Raw genomic sequence first — 16,269 nt, 5'->3', positions numbered from 1 at the left:
ATGAAATGCGATTTATGGTTTTGTGACAACTCCCTGCTTGGCTGCGAGAGGCTTGCAGAGGAGTGAGAGGGAAGGCCAGCAGCCGGGGGAGGCTGTTGCGGTCATCCTGGTGAGGGATGACAGTAGCTTGGGGAAAGGACTGTGGTGATGTGGACAGGAGGGGCATGAGAGAGATCCCAAAGGCAGACAGGACTTGGGTTTCTAGAGTGAAGGAGAAGGAGTCAAGGAGGCTGGAAGCTGAAGGTGCATTTCCTGAGATGGGGAGACTAGGAGGGGCAGGTTTGGGACATGTGTCTGAGGTGGATTGGTGCCTGTTGTCCTGGGGTTGGACCATGGGCCTTCTCTGGGAGCCTCACATTGACCGGTAGCTGTCCTGGAAGAGATGGGGGCTCCCCCTTGTTGTCAGGCTGGTGGGCTAGGCTGGGGGCAGAAGGACCCAGGGTCCTAGGACCTGCTGAGGGGAGACTGCTTTGGGACAACTGGCCTGGGGCTGCGAAGGGAGCTGTGCACCTCAGCAATGACAAGCTGGGCCCTGTGTACCCTGGACAGGGTCTGGCTCCAGCCTCCTTGCCTCTTGGCAGAGCCCTGGGAGGGAGAGGCTGCAGGCTAAACGGCCTCCTCATAACCAAGGACACCTGGTTAAGGGAGGTCTCACCATGCATTGTTAAATGACGTTTGGCTTACACACCATAGATTGGGTTCTTCCAGGTCTGGCCCTGCCACCGACATGCCCTTGATGCCCGACAACTCCCTCCTCCCAGGGCTTCCATTAGATCACCTGGGGTGTGGTATGGGGGTGGACCGGGTGTCCCCTGAGGACCTGTTTGGCTCTAATCCTTTCTTGCCTAATTGAGGCTGAGGCCAGCAACCCTTGGCCACTGAAGACCAGCCCTGTGGCACGAGTGGGTGGTCACGGGCAGGAAATCCAGAGAGCACAGCAGTGGAAGCAGTCCTAGGACCCTGCTGGCCACCAATGCACTTGCCCTGCTTTACATCACTCCACCCCTGCAGGATGGAGAGCCTGACCCTCAAACCTTGAGGGTCACTTAACAACTAGTCCGACTCTATGCCCCGGCAGGCCCACCGGGAGACAGACACCGTGCCATCTCCAGCCATGAGAGCTTGGAGACGCTCGTGTGGACGTCTGGCTCTCCCCCACGCCCCCACCCATGGCCCCCATGGAGGTCCACATCTATACCTTCCGATCTTCCCTCCTGCATCTAGACACAACTAGGGAGAGAAATAGTGGCTCCAGGAACAGCTGAAACATTTTATTTCTTATTTTGGAAAGGGAAAATAAAAATAATAATCTGGCATGGAACAACAAACTTTCCTCCTCGTCTTTATCCTGTAAGTCATCCTCTTAGTTTCTTGTGTGTCCGGCGGTCAGGGTTTCATTTGCTTTCAGAAACCAACTCGAACGCAAACGGATGACTAAGTACTCTGGGGGCTTTCACGGCACAGCGAGGGCCGGGCCCCTGTCCCCGCCCACCCTCCAGCCCAGGGCTGCCACCATCACAGGAGGAGAATCAATCGGACACTTTCAAATATTTATGAAACACTGATGGATTTTCTCAGACTGGAGATGTAGCATTCATGGAATTTGGCTTTATTAGCCAGAAAGTCAATATTTTCCCTGGACCACCGCCGAGAGGCCTGCGTTCCTCTCATGCCCCCGGTCCTGCAGGCCCAGCTGCTCCTGCCGTGTCAGCTTCTTGTCGTTGGCTCTCGACTTCTCTGCCAATGGAAGCTGGTGGGGAGGGACACAGAGAGGCCAAGCCTCAGGAGTCTCCCTCCCTAAGCCTCAGCTACCCAATCTGGAAGAAGGGAAGCCCGGTGGATCGTTGAGTTCCATCGCTGCTCACGGGAGGCCTCTCCCAGCCTGGGGGCTCCCTAAGTGCAGGCCTCGATCTCTCTCTTCCCTGCATCCCCAGACACCGGGCAAAGCTTGGGTTGGGACGGCACAATCAAGGCTCCAGTATTCTGAGAGGAGGGCGTTTCCATGCGATCTAATGGGCCAGGACCTCTGGGCTTTGCCGCGTCGTGCGTCGTGGCTTCTTCCCACTGGGCCAGGGAGAGCCACTGTTGCAGAGCTGATGGGCTCCCAGTCTGATCGGGGTGAGGGATGGTCACAGAGCATGGCAGAGGTCAGAACCGGGGGAAGATGGGAGAACTAATGAGCTTGGCTGTGATGGGGGGGTGGGGGAGTGGGGGAGCGGGATGCCAGGGGAGAGGCAGGCAGGCGCCCTCCTGGCATGGGGGGGGCTCTGCCGGGCCTACTTACCCCCGCCCAGCCTTTGGAAGTGTGTGTATGTATTTAATTTTATGGTCTTTTGATCTTAAAAAATATTTAAACATATATTCAAGTAATATGAATACATGAATACACTTTCACCACAATATACAGGCTTCTTCTCCCTACTGAGTATCCTCCACTGTTTACCATCCTTAACAGTCTGAGATGCAGCTTGCAGACTTTTCCCCATATATTATATTTATATACACAATACGTACATGTACATTGGTACGATGTTCTTTAATAACATAAATAAGATCCTACTAAGATATATCCTAAGTTTGGGGATTTACTTTTTTCCCCATAAGCTTTAGGGATCTTTCCACATTATTATATGTAGATCTGCCTTCATTTAGCTGCTCCCAGGTATTTCTTACAAAGGATGGGTCTTAGTTCTTTTAACAATTTCTCTGCTGATGGGCATTCAGGCTGTTTCTGTTTTTTTGCTATTACAAACAGTGGTGCTGGAACATCCTGGATGATCCTGCTCTCCTGGCCTAGCCCAGACGTCCCTCAGTCTCCAGGTGTATGGGGCTCACCTGGTTGAGAGGAAGTGTCTGATACACACACACACACACACACACACACATACACACACACACACACACACATGCCCCGAGTAGGAAGGGTGGAAGGCCTGGTCCCTCCTGTGGGAGAAGCTGAATGCTGAGCCCAAGGGCAGCTTGTCCAGCTCCGTGCTGGTCCCCAGTGGGGAAGTATTTCGGTGGGGGACAAATGAAGGAAGCCCTGTCCCACCCCCTCAGAGAAGCCCAGGCAGGCCTGGTGGACAAATTCCAAGCCAAGCCACAGAATTTGGACCCTGGGGCTGCAGGAGTTCAGGGAAGGAAGGAGCCCAGGGCCTGGATCCATCAACAAATGAGGCTCTGACATTGGCAGATGGCTTTAGCCGCACACAGGCAAGGCAGGCTTCCTGGAGGAGGAGGGAGACTGCATTGAGCACGCCTCCTATGCATGTGCCCTGGTGCCAGACATGCCTGGTAACCCTCCCACCTCATCACTGTTTGGATGTGCAACCAGGAACAGCTGGCTTTGCTTCTCTGTGCCACAGTGCCCTTGTCTGTGAAATAGGAATTATAATAGCTGTGAACCCAGAGGGCTGTCGTGAGGATCCCAACTGTTTATAATGGTGCCTGGGACAAAGCAACTGCTCCACAAAGATGAGTCGTTTTTGTGATTCTTTTCATCAGTATGATTAAAGGGTGGAAAGAATCTGAAAAACTGAAGGAGCAGTATGCACTCCAGGTGGCCGCCAGTGTGGGGCCAAGAGCCCCAAGGCTGCGCTAATCTCAGAGGCTCCACCTCTCCAGGAACAAGGGGGCCCAGCACGGGTTTACAAGCAGCTGGGTTATCTAATGCCTGCTCTAGCACCCCCTCCCAGGGTACCGAACTTTGCCAGCTTTCTCCCCCAAGCTGTATGACAACCGGCCCCACCCTAAAGATCCAGTGCATGACTGGTGGAATCAGGGAGAGTGAAGGTTCGGGAAGATATGCAGTGGGGCAGGAAGTAAGTGGATGGCCACCCACTTTGACCGTGCACAAGGTCAGCTCTCGTGGGAGGGAGCAGGTGGGTGGATCAGTCAGTCAACAGCTCTCAAGGGACAGACCAGGTGCTTTTCCTGGTCTGGGCCTCTACTTTCTCATCCATACAATGGGAAGGCGATGGTTGGACCAGGTGCCAGGACCCCCTCTGTCAGTGGCTGTCTCTGAGCTAGCAGTTCAGGGCAGAAGACGGATGTGGACGGTGGGGTAGGTCTGCTCTTGGGGAGAACCCCCCAGAGGGAAGGGCGGCAGAAACTGGGATAAGACAGACCCTGTCCCTCCCTGCTTACTGCCCCACAGGTGACATTTCCTCCACTCCCTGAAAGAGACTGAGGCTGACTGACAAGAAGGCTCCAGAGCCAAGCTGGCAGCAAGTGCCCCTGCCACCTTTGTGTGGCTAATTTGCATAAAATCTGCATGAATCTGCATAATTCAGGAAGCAGCCAGGGCTCATCTCAGGCAGTCCAATTCACTGATTTTATGAGCTTTGAAGTAGCCCTTTCTTTTCCTGCCCACTCCCCCTCCTTCCCTTTTCTCTGAGTCTGGCCTGTCAGATCCCACTGCCTCTGCTCACCTGTCCCAGGCTGGAGGCCGGGCCTCCCAGGCTTGCTTGGGTTCCCAGAGGTGGAGCCCTCTGAAGCTGCTGAGTGTCATTGCCTAGGAGCTTGACATAGGTCCCGGCCCAACCTTCTAAGAGGCATTCACAAAGGAGGTCTGGAGACTCTGAGAAAGCTCTAGGTGACTCCAAGAATGAGTCAGGTCAAAGTAACCAAATCCTTTGTCCTAACAGGGCATGAGGGTGCAGAGTGTGTCTAGATTCCTTCGAGACTTTGCACCTGATGTTGGGAAGACCAGGATGGTGTCCCGAGTCTCAGTGATGGGGCCAGGACTATGACCAATCAAACAGCTGTCCCCAAGGGAACTGACTCGTGGATTACTGTCAGTCCAGATGGATGTCCCTACAGCTATGCCACCAAGCTCGTCCCTGCCCTTCCAACATTTTTATTCTTGGATTAGTCAAGATTCCTTTGGGTACAAGTGACAATAACTCAACTCCAACTGGCTTAAGCAAAAGAAAAAAAAAGAGAGAGGAGGGATTTATTGGCTGATATAACTGAGAAAGCCAGGGATATTTGGACTTCTAGATCTAGAGGCTCAATTGTTATCAAGAGGGCATTGTCTCTATGCTCTGTGTCCCTTGGTGTTGGCTAAAGCTGTCATCATACCTGGAAGCTCCTGTGTTATATCCTACCAGCTCCAAGTCCAGAAGAGTCAGAGCTTCTTTCCACTAGTTCCAGTTCAAGTGTAGAACACAGTCTTATTGGGGTTAGCTTGGGTTGCATACCCAAAGCTGAAGCCATCACGGTGACCGGAAGTGTGTGGTCCTCTCGTTGGCCAGGCACAGGTCACATGGCCACCTGGGGCTGGGAAGGAGTCAGCCCTACTACACGGATTGAGAGTGGGAAGGAGGAGGTTCCTCTGGGGAAAATCAGGGACGCTTTCCTGAAGACAGAGAGATGGGGTACTGAGCAGGCTGACTCCAGCTGGGCACACAGTGCTTTCCATGAAAGAATATGTGGATGCCAACCTGAAGGGCAAGGAGCTGGAGACTGGTAAAGGGGAGGTCTGGGAGACTCTGGAGGGAGAGTGCGTGGTGGGTGCCTAGTGATGTGAATTTGCCTCCCTTCAGAAGCTAAGACAAGACTTGGATGGGATTTGCTGCCAGCCCCACTGGTACCTGGGCACTTGGTGGGGAAGCCAGGGTATCCAGTGAGTGCAGAGCCCTGAGCCACCTGGCCTCTGCAAAACAAAGACAATGAGCAACTGAGAGCAGAAGGGACTGCAGTGACTGTCTGGGTAAGGAACGGGAGACATTGTCATTTAGCTCTGATGGAGGGTAGGCAGGGAAGACCCTGGATTTCTTTCCAATAAACGCTGACCAAGCCCTGGCCCTTTAAAGCTAGGGAAGCAGAGAGAAGGCAGTAATCACAGACACAAGAAGCCTCCATTTTAACACAATCCTTTATCAACTGCAGGCCCTCCATCCCATCAGAGGCTAGAATTGCTGAGTCTGCCCTCCTGCCTCAGATGAGCTCAGCACTTTCCCTGCACACACAGGTCCCTGTGCTGCCCTGTCCGGGATGGAGGCTGGAGCTCAGACCTGGGGCTCCCCGCCCTGCACGCACTCTGCTGCCTAGGCCAATGCAGTGGGGCAGACCCCGCCAGCTTCGCCTGGGGTCTAGCAGAGCTCAGGCTTTTCTTCATGCAGACTCTGTCTCCGGGAAAGGCCAACACTTGCCAGCACTCAGGATGAGCCAGGCACTGGGCTAAGTGCTGTTACTTGTTTAATCCTCAACAACCCACGAGACAGATGCGATGATCACTATCCACCTTCTCCCTGTTTTAAGAACAAAGAGACTTGAGACCCAGAGAAGTTAAGCAAATTGCTCAAGGTGGCACAACCAGCAAATAGCAGTGGGGTCTGAACTTCCAAGACCTGGGTTCTTTATATTGTACTGTGTCCCTTCCTGCTTTTGTACCTCAGTCCCACCATCTGCACAATGGGCAAAATATCACCTGTGTGCCATGCTGCCAGAGCTGTAGGGAAAATCACACAGCACTGTAAAAGACAGAGCTTGGGAAAGTGCCCTGTAAGCCAGAGCCCTTGTCCTCATTGCCACGGACGAGCAGGGGGAGGTAGGAGCCCCAGAAGATCCGGGTAGACAGAATGTGTGGAGGAAGATGGTCAGCTGTGTTTCCCACTGCAAAGTGGAGGAGGAGGAGGAGAATGGCCTTTAGGGGTGGAGATTGGGGCCTTAAGTGCGGAGGCCTGAGGGTGGAGGATTTTAGCTAGCAAGGGGAGGAGGGAAGAAGGGAGAGTGGGGAACAGAGCTACTAGGAGAGAGCTTTCTGATCCTGAGGAAATGGGACATGCTTGGGTCAGAGTAGGGGCTGCCTGGAGGAGGAAGGGGCAAATGCTTCATCGCTTGGTTCCAGAGGCCCTGCTGGGGGCAGCTCTGTGGCAATTAACCATTGTCTCCTCACCACGGTCCCCTGCAATACTGGTGTCGTGCCCATTTTACGGAGGAGGAAATTGAAGCTCAGAGAAGCAAAGCCACTGACGGATCTCCCAGCTTGGGGGGGCGGGTTGCAGGGGATGGAGTTCACACAGGGCAGAGCTGCCTGACCACTCACTGTCTGTGGTTTGGGATACACGGATATTTGGGATGTTTCTGTACACTGTCCTACAGTTTTCCAGTCCTTGAGCATCGAGCCCTCTGTTGGAGGGCTCAGGGGTTCCCAGGGCAGGAGGGAAGCCCCCTCGGGATCATCACAGCCTTACATGTGACCAGCAATATCTCCCTTAGCCCCTGCCTTCCCCTACAAGAAGTTTCAGGAAGGTTCAGAGGAAGAGGCCCAGCATCAGGAACTTTCTCCCAGTCACTGCTCTCACCAAGATGACAAACTGCTTCTTGAGGTGGTGAGCTTCCCATTCCTCAGGATGTGCAGGCAGAGGCTAGATGCTGTCTGGTCTGGGCCACTGCAGCTGAGATGCTGCCCTGCATGTACATCATGCCTCCAATGCCCCTCCCGATTCTTAGGGAAGCTTCATACCGGATGATGAATTTCTAGAAGGCCAGGTCGCAGGAGTTGGGATGGGGGTGGGGCTGTCCCAGAGCCCTTCCGACTTCACTGTACAGCCCTTCTCTACTTTGTGTACACATGTCCCTGTCCCAGGTTGTCCCTGGACATAGGCTGGGCAGGTCCTCATAGAAATAGCCAGCATACGCTTGTGTGCGCCTGTGGCAGGTCTCCAGAGCAAGAGTGGAGAGAGTGGCCCGGGCCTGTGGGCCAGAGCCACAGGAGCTCCTTTGTGAGCTGCCTCAGGCTGCCTGGGGCTCCCTGGGAAGCCTCCTGCCTCCTGGGGGTGGGGGCAGCTTCCGGAGGATCAGCACACCCCACGCAGGAGACATTTGGGGCACTTCCCGACTTCACCGACTGTTTCTGCTTCCAAGCCTGGGCGGCTGTGAATTTCCTTCCAAGTCTCAGTTCTGCAGATGCCAGCTTTCGGGGCCAACTGGTGGTTACCCGGCAACGCAGCAAATATTTGGGCCAGCCAGGCTGGTCTGTGCCCCCCATCCTGGGTTTAGTGAGACCCTAGAAGGCATGCAACCCTGTTGGCTCAGCCTATTTTTTTTTAAATATCGGGGCACGAAGTAAAAATAACTACCCTGGGCAAACACCTTCCTGCTGACCCCGTCTCGGGGGCTTTCTATTTAGGGATTTGGCCGGATAACTGGGGGGAACTGGCAGAGATAAGGTGGGGATGGGATGAGAAGGTAGCATGTGACAGTGGAAGGAGGAAGCACGGGCTTTGGGGTTTAAGCCTGGCTCCCCAACCTTTGGCAGGTGGGAAGGAGTGGGCCCCTCCCCCTCAGATCTGCTCTGCCCCCCACCCCCGGAGTTCCCCAACCCAGTCCCTGGCCTACCGTGTCCTCCCCTGCTTTGCCCCAGCTAAACAGGGCTCCTCCCCGTGACTCCCATACTGTGCCCCCACTGCCACCGCACTCAGACATCCATCTGTTTCCTGGATACTTGGTCCTCCTGGCTTCTCCATTTCAACCGCCATAGGGGAGCCAGAGAGCCTGCGCCGAAGCGCACCTCAGATTCCCACGTCAGATCCCGCTCGCAATACCTGGGGCCTGCCCAGCCTCTCCGCACAGCCTCTCCGCCACTCCTCTGCTCTGCCAGTTGCTACCATCGAAACCAAGGTTCTTCCAGGCCCTCGTGGGGGCCGCTCCCCTGGCACCACCCACACCCTCCTCCCCACCCTCCTGTGTCCACCTGGCTACCCCCAGCGCCTTCCTGATGATGTTCAGCCTGGGTTAGCTCCTCCGGCATCCCTGGCCCCTCCCGCCCTCCTCACGAGTGCTGCCTGGGCTGGACTTCAGGCCCTCCCTCTCTCCCAGCCAGACACTGTGACCCTGAACTTGGCTTGTCTCGGCTGCCTCCCCCAGGGCTGGTGCCGCCCCTTCACAGCGTGGGGACTCAGAAGAAGTCTGTGTGTCCAGCCTTCTGCCCCGAACTGGTCAGGTCTCCTGCGGAGGGCTTACGTTTTCTTCTCAGCTGTGGGGGCTTTCTGCTGTGTCTATTGCAATAGGGCTCTCACCGGGGTGGGGCTCCCCACTCCCATCCGGCCGGGCTCTGTCTGGCACTCTCTCTATCTTTGTAGAGGTTCGTTCTCATCAACTGAATTGATTTCATTCCTGTTCTTGTTGAGATTGCACAAACAGAATCGGTGGTTGGAACTGACGGGCTGGGCGTCCAGGATATGGAGGGCACTGGGAATGTGAGGCGGGAGGGCGGCTAGCTCCCACGGCAGGACAAGGCAGACCCTGGGACCCAGCCGCTGTGGTCCAGGGGTTGTCCTGAGGCAGAAGGGCCTGCGGAGGGGCTGGGGCCCCGGGGTCTACTCTGCCTCCCCACCCCCCATCCTTTCCTGTTCCAGGCTGCAGTTGCCTCCAGGGCTTCCCTGGGAAGAGTCAAGGCCTCCAACCTATCTACCCTGTCTTTGGGGAGCAGGCACCTGGCTCACTGGGGCACCGAAAGGGATGACACTCACTTATCAAGGGAGAAGGCTAACCCTGCCAGGGTTCCTGTCACCCTCAGAGAAGAAAGCCCTGGCCCTCACAGCGGCCTACATGGCCTTCATGATTTGGCCCTCTGCCCTCTCTGGCCTCTGGTTTTCCGCTCTCCCCCTCCCCCGCTCACACTGCTTCTACCATGCTGGCGTCTTTGATGGTCCTCCAACATGTCCGACACACTCGCACCTCAGGGCCTTTGTGCTTACTGTTCCCTCGATCTCAGATTCTGTTCTCCCAGACCCAAGGGAATCACTGCCTCACCCCCTGTGCACCTATTCTCAAAGGCCACCTTCCCAGCGAGGCCCTTCCTGACTGCTTGCATAAATTGCAGCCCCTCCCAGAACCCCCAGGTTCCTGCTGATTTTCTTCCACAGCGCCTATCACCATCGAAAATGTAATTTATTTTACTTTCTTACTTGGTTTGGTGTTGGTCTCCCCTCTAGAATGAAGCCCCAGGAGGTCAGGCACTTTTCACTGCTCTCCCCCCCATGCCTGGCAGAGGGTAGGCAGAACGGAGTTTGTAGAATGAACGAATGAATGACTAAATAACCATAGTGATAAAAAAAATAACTGCCAGGTATGAGAGCAGCGGTGCCCGCCCTTTGCACCCCTTGTCTCCTCGAGTCCTGCCAACACCCCAAGAGTGAGAAAATTGAGCCTTAAGAGCTTAAATGACTTCCCCAGGGTCACTCAGCCAGTCGGTGGTTGAGCCAGGCTGGGGGGAACCCTGGTCCCCAAATGCACCCACAGTGTGGCCACTACTGCAGGAGGGGTACAACCTCAGCTACCGCCATCTGCAGGCTCACTTGGCTTTGGCCTTGGTATCATCCCACTCTACCTGCAGACCCTGACATTCCCGACCAGCGACGACCAGCGACGGGCCAGGGCCTTGGGCTGGGGAGGAGGTGGGAGGGGATAAGCGAGTATCTGTCCTCTGTGCGGGGAGCCCTCCTTTCTGGCCCCTGCAGGGTCCCTCCATGCGCGCAGGCCTCTGATGTCCTCCCATGGCTGGCCTACATCGGTGCTCCACTTGCAGCTTCCCAAAAGCACGACTTAGAAGGCACAGCCTTTCATCTCCCTGCTGCCCGGCCTGCTCCCCCGCCAGGCATTTCAGCAGTCCATGAAATATTGTCCGACTCAACCTCTTTCTAAATCTACTTGTCCCTCTCTCTTCTCCTATCAGCCCCCAGCCCCCATTCCCCGCCATCCTCCGCCACGGCCTCCTCAAGCAGGGCCCCCAGGAAATGTTGTATATGAAATTATTTTGTGAAATCCAATAAAAATTTTAACCAGGTCAACATCATTACAGGAAAAGGAAATGATGGATCTTCCGTGATGCAGAAAAAATGTGAAGAAAGCAAACCCTCACCAATCCACCCGTGCGTGCAGTCAGGTGCACTTGCGTCCATGAGCGCGCACCCCCACTGAGACACGGGGTACCCTGCATTTGCACACACGTATGCATGCTCCTGGGGTTTGTGTACATCAGTGACAAGTCCTTGGAACACTCTAGGCCTCGGTTTTGCCATCTGTACAATGGGGAGTTCATTGCTGAACTCAAATCCCTACCAGCTGGGAGACGCCACAGGCTGGGGCTTGCTCGCAACTGTGCCCAGAGTCACATCACCTGGTGGCGGTGACTGCCTTGCCCCGCACCGCTGACAGAGACCTTCTCAGAGCATAGAAAACTGGGTCTAATGCCCCAGCCTCCCTCCCCAGGCTCACAGCTAACATTTGTGGGATCTGGGGCAACGGCACAAACAGAAGTCTATATGCCATAGGTCTAGATGTTTAAATTATAAATCAAGTTAACAAACTGTTAAATATGTTCTAGGCTCCTACTTTGACAAATATACCTTCATAGCAACTTGAAAGGCCAGGTTCAGATATAGAATTCTCGGGAAGAGCCGGCCTCCAGACTCTAGCCCTGGGCCCTGGCCAGCCCTCCGACTTCCCTCTATCCCTGGCTCTGTCCCACCCTGAAAAGGGCCTTGCTCACATACAGGGGGACAGACAACCTAGCCTGCAAGGCCACGCTCTGTCCCCATCCTGTGCACAGAGCCCCTGGGATGACCCTCAGACCCTGAGTGTGGACATCAGAGGCATGGTGCCCTCTCAGAAAGGTGGCCCAGGGAGGAGGTCCCTCTTGGCAGGGTTCCAGGGCCAGAACAGGCTGTCTAAAGTGCAGGGCTCAGGGCAGGAGCCCCTCTTACCTGGTTTTAGGGTTTAGGGCCCTGACACCTGTGGCGTTGGCTCAGCAGTCTGCCCTTAGGCCCCTCTTTCTCCACACTTGTCTCCAGAGGCTCCCTCCATGGCTGGCGTACAGCATTTAAGGGGCGCATGCCAGGGCTACCCTGGGCACACAGGCATGGCCCCAAGTGGACAGGAAGCTTCTCTGCATCCGCCCAGTGTGGTGAGCTTCCTCACTCAGGGTTGTGGGTGGAAAGCTGGCCGTGAGGAGACAGAGGGCGAGGGACGCCCAGCCAGGCACTTATGCTCAGGAGCAGTTGGCCCTTCTCAGATGGTCAGGGCGGATGTGCCCATGGGAGAAGCTATTAGGGCCCAGGCGGGTGTTTCGTGGGTACTGTAAGAGCCCTGCTCCAAGGCTACTCCAGGCTGCCAGAAACACTCCGTGTGTATGATTCTGGAAGACAAATGTATTAACCCACTGGTGCCCACTGCCCCTACTGCAAGGAAGAGGGTCCCGAACGTAACCAAGGGAAGACACAGCCTCCCTCTGATTCATTTCCCCATTCATAGCATGCAGCAGTGACACTGGTCACGCTGGGGTTCTTGGGGCAGTTACAGGGGTTGCATCTCTGAGGTGAATAGGGTAGGGACAGAGGAGACCCCCCACTCCTCCCCTTCTCCACCTTTGTCTTTACCTCCCCTCCCCCACCCCCTCTCCACTTTTGCCTCTACCTCCCCTCCCCCACCCCCTCTCCACTTTTGCCTCTACCTCCCCTCCCCCACCCCCTCTCCACCTTTGCCTCTACCTCCCCTCCCCCACCCCTCCACCTTTGCCTCTACCTCCCCTCCCCCACCCCCTCCACCTTTGCCTCTACCTCCCCTCCCCCACCCCCTTCTCCACCTTTGCCTCTACCTCCCCTCCCCCACCCCACCCTCCACCTTTGCCTCTACCTCCCCTCCTCCCCTTCTGACGCTTACGGTGCCTGTCTCTCCTTTCCTCCCAGGTGACACCCGTGCCTCCATCTGGGCCAGCAGGGCAGTCTTGAGGGCAGGCCTGGGAAGCTGCTTAGCCTGACCCTCTCTGGGGGTGGGGGGCAAACGTCTGAGTTTCTGCCCTACCCAAGGCTGATAGGGGTGGAGAAGTAAAACAGAGCCAGAAGGATTGGGGGGAGGCTCCCCCTGCAAGCACAGCACCTCTCTTCTCCCTCCTCACCTCCTCCCAGGACTCCTCCACCGCCCCCCAGGATGAAGAGGTCTTGACCCCACGGTAATGTCCTCAGCTTTTCATTAGATGCTCATTCTGTAATCGGGGCCCGAGATTGCTCAGTGTCCTACACAGCCTGTCTCCTTCCTCCTTGGTCTTCCTGGCCCTGTGGCCTCCCCGACAATCAGGGTCTGGGATGAAGAGGGGGCAGGGCTTGCTCTCTGTGGATGCCCAGACCCCTGGGCAGTGCCCTGCAGGCTTCCCTGCCCCGTATGTCCAGTGGCACAGGCTGGTGGCACGCCTGGTGCCTGGAGCCAGGCTGAGAGGCATAGGCTGTCAGCCCTGGGAAAGTCCTCAGCTGCGCCCGATGGCCTTCCTAGTGGCTCTGAGCACCTGAAGAATAATCATTTACTCATGCTTCTGTTTATGGGCCTGGGGCTCTACCAGGGACTAGGCCCTGGGCAGTCATGAATGACCCCACAGCTCAAAAAATGGCTTTAGGATAGTCAACAGTGTTGCCAAAGAAGGAAAGAAATCTTTATTGAGCCTCTACTATGTGATGGGCACTGAGCTACTGTTATCTCATTTAAAGTTCAAAAAACTATGCCCATGTTATAGGTGAGCAGATTAAGGCTCAGAAGTTACATAACTTTCCCAAATGCACTGTGTAGCAGATGCCACTGGGCCCTGCCCATGATCCCTTCATGCCATGCAAGGCGACCCCCAGCTTCCCGTGCAAACGTTTGCAACTCTTCGCTAAGAGCTTCCTCTGGCCCAGGAGCTAGCTCAGCCCATGGGTCGGGACCCCAGCAGTGTCAGCTACTATCTTTGCCGAGAGTGCCTCAACCAAGGGACAGGGGTGGGCGGGGTGTGGATAACTACTCTAGCTCCTCACCCCACAATAACACAGCTCCGAGGGCGTGGTCCCTCAGGGGTCCCTGGGCAGGCGAGACCCTGGTTGCCCACAGCAGTGCCCCACATTGGCTTCCTTCCCTTTGCCCTCACTTCCCTTCTCCCCTTCCGGTGCTTCCTGGGCTCGCTTCCTGATTAAACTATTGCACTCAAATCCAGTAGATAAATAAGCAACATCTGCCAGACTATATAATGGTTAGATATCGAGAAATGCTAGGGAGAAAAATGAATCAAAAGAGTATAGAAAGTGTCAGTGGTGGTGGGGGTGATGGTGGGGCTGGAAGGCCTGCAATTTTGGGGGGCCAAGGAGGACCGCACTGAGGAGGGGACATTTGAGCAAGTTCTGAAGGAGGTGAGGGAGGAGGTCATGTAGGTCCTGGGAGAAAGCAGATCCAGCAAAGGGAACAGCAAGCCCTGAGGTGGGTCCTGTGGCTGAGGAGGTGGGGGGCTGGCAGGGAGGAGTTGGGAGACGTGAGGGAAGGAGATGGAGGGGTCATGCGAAGGACTTTGGCTCTTGCTCTCAGAAGGTGGGAGCCACTCAGGCACTGGGGAGAGGAGTGAGAGGACCTGACATGTGCTTTGACAAGTCACCATGGCCACTGAGGGGAAATGAGGCAAGGTGGCAGCCCGGACCCCGCCAGGAGGCTGCTGAGCCGGTCTTGGTGAGGGAGGTGGCCCGGGGCTCCTGACGCGAGAGCTAACCTGGCGGGAACTGGTGATGACTGATGGTAGGGAGGTGGTTTTATGTCAGACATGGACAAGTCATCATGTCATTAAATGGTCACTTGATGGGAAATTTATTCTGCTTTCAGTTAGTCTCAAAAGCCTTCTGGAAATATTGAGAAAGTCTCGGTTCGCCTTCAGCACCTCTAACTCTTGCAAATTTCCTCCCCTTCAACAAAAATGACCAAAATGACAGGCCTCAGACTCAAAGACTGCCGACTTCCACAACTAGTTAATATTTTAGAATGGGGTTTCATTTTTATCACTGTAATTGTATTTGGTTTTACACGTACCTTCTATTTATGAAAATTGAGACCAGATTTTTTTCTGAAGTCACTAGTAGAAAGGTTTTCTTTTAATTTTATTATGCCCATGAGAGAGAGAGAGCATGAGCAGGAGGGGCAGAGAAAGAGGGAGAGAGAATCTGAAGCAGACTCCCTGCCAAGCAGACTCTCAAGACCCTGAGATCATGACCTCACTGGAAACCAAGAGTCAGATGCTTAACTGACTGTGCCCCCCAGGCACCCCTGGATAAATATATTTTAGAAAGAAACTTTTCTGGGGCTCAGGTCGTGATCTCAGGGTCATGAGATGGAGCTCCACATCAAATCCCGCGTGGAGCCCCACATTGGGCTCCGCTGATTACAGAGTCTGCTTAAGATCCTCTCTTCCTGGGGCGCCTGGGTGGCTCAGTTGGTTAAGCGATTGCCTTCGGCTCAGGTCATGATCCTGGAGTCTCGGGATTGAGTCCCACATCGGGCTCCCTGCTCAGCAGGGAGTCTGCTTCTCCCTCTGACCCTCTTCCCTCTCGTGCTCTCTATCTCTCATTCTCTCTCTCTCAAATAAATAAATAAAATCTTTAAAAAAAAAAAAAGATCCTCTCTTCCTTTGCCCCTGCCCCCCAGCTCTCTCTCGCTCGCTCGCTCTTAAATGAATAAATAAATAAATCTTTTTAAAAAAAATAAATAAATAAAATAAATTTATCAAAGTAAAAAAGTAAGTTGGCTTAAAGAGTATTAGAAAAAGAATACAAATAGTATAGCAGTTCAGCAAAAGTCGTGGGTGGAACCTGAAAGCCTGCGGTTCGGGAGTCTCCTAGCTGAGGTGGGGAGCCTGTCTGCCGCTGTGCACTGCCTCCGTACTTCCCGGACGCAAAACAGACATGGATGTGCCAAGGCCCTGTGGCCCTGAGCAATGCTTTGCACTTCCTGGTGTCCCCAGGCCTCCGAGGGCCCCCAAATCCCCACAGTGCCTCCCCTGACCAAGTCTGCTCTCTCTGCCCCTCCCCCATCCTGCTCTGGGAAGAGCTGGAGCGGGGGCAGGGGGCCAGGGGGCCCGAGGCCACAGGTTAAGAGCTGGGAAAGAAGGTGCCACACAGGGTACGGCTAGCACAGGAAACAGAGACCGATTCCTCTGGCTGCGCCTTGGCAACACGAGACAATAGCATTTACTACCCCCTCCAAGGGAGTGTCTTAAGAGTAGGGGGAGAAGGCATTGGTGTCCGGAGGAAGCTGGGGAGGACTTCAAATACCATGACCATCAGGACCCTGAGCGAGCCTCCTGCTCTTGCCAGCCCCTTGGGAGCTGAACCGCCGTCACATTTTCTTAGCCTTCTCTTCAGTCTCAACTAGCCCTTTCTCCTCATGCGGCCCGTACATCATCCTTGAAGGCTGGCACAAACCAGAAGGGAGGGAGCAAGGCGAGGGGAGTGGCCTGTGGGGACATCCCCAGGAAAGAGG

This window comes from Zalophus californianus, chromosome 6 (assembly GCF_009762305.2).
Source record: "Zalophus californianus isolate mZalCal1 chromosome 6, mZalCal1.pri.v2, whole genome shotgun sequence".
In the NCBI taxonomy this organism is placed as follows: domain Eukaryota; kingdom Metazoa; phylum Chordata; class Mammalia; order Carnivora; family Otariidae; genus Zalophus; species Zalophus californianus.
Note: the sequence above shows the minus strand (reverse complement) of the source record.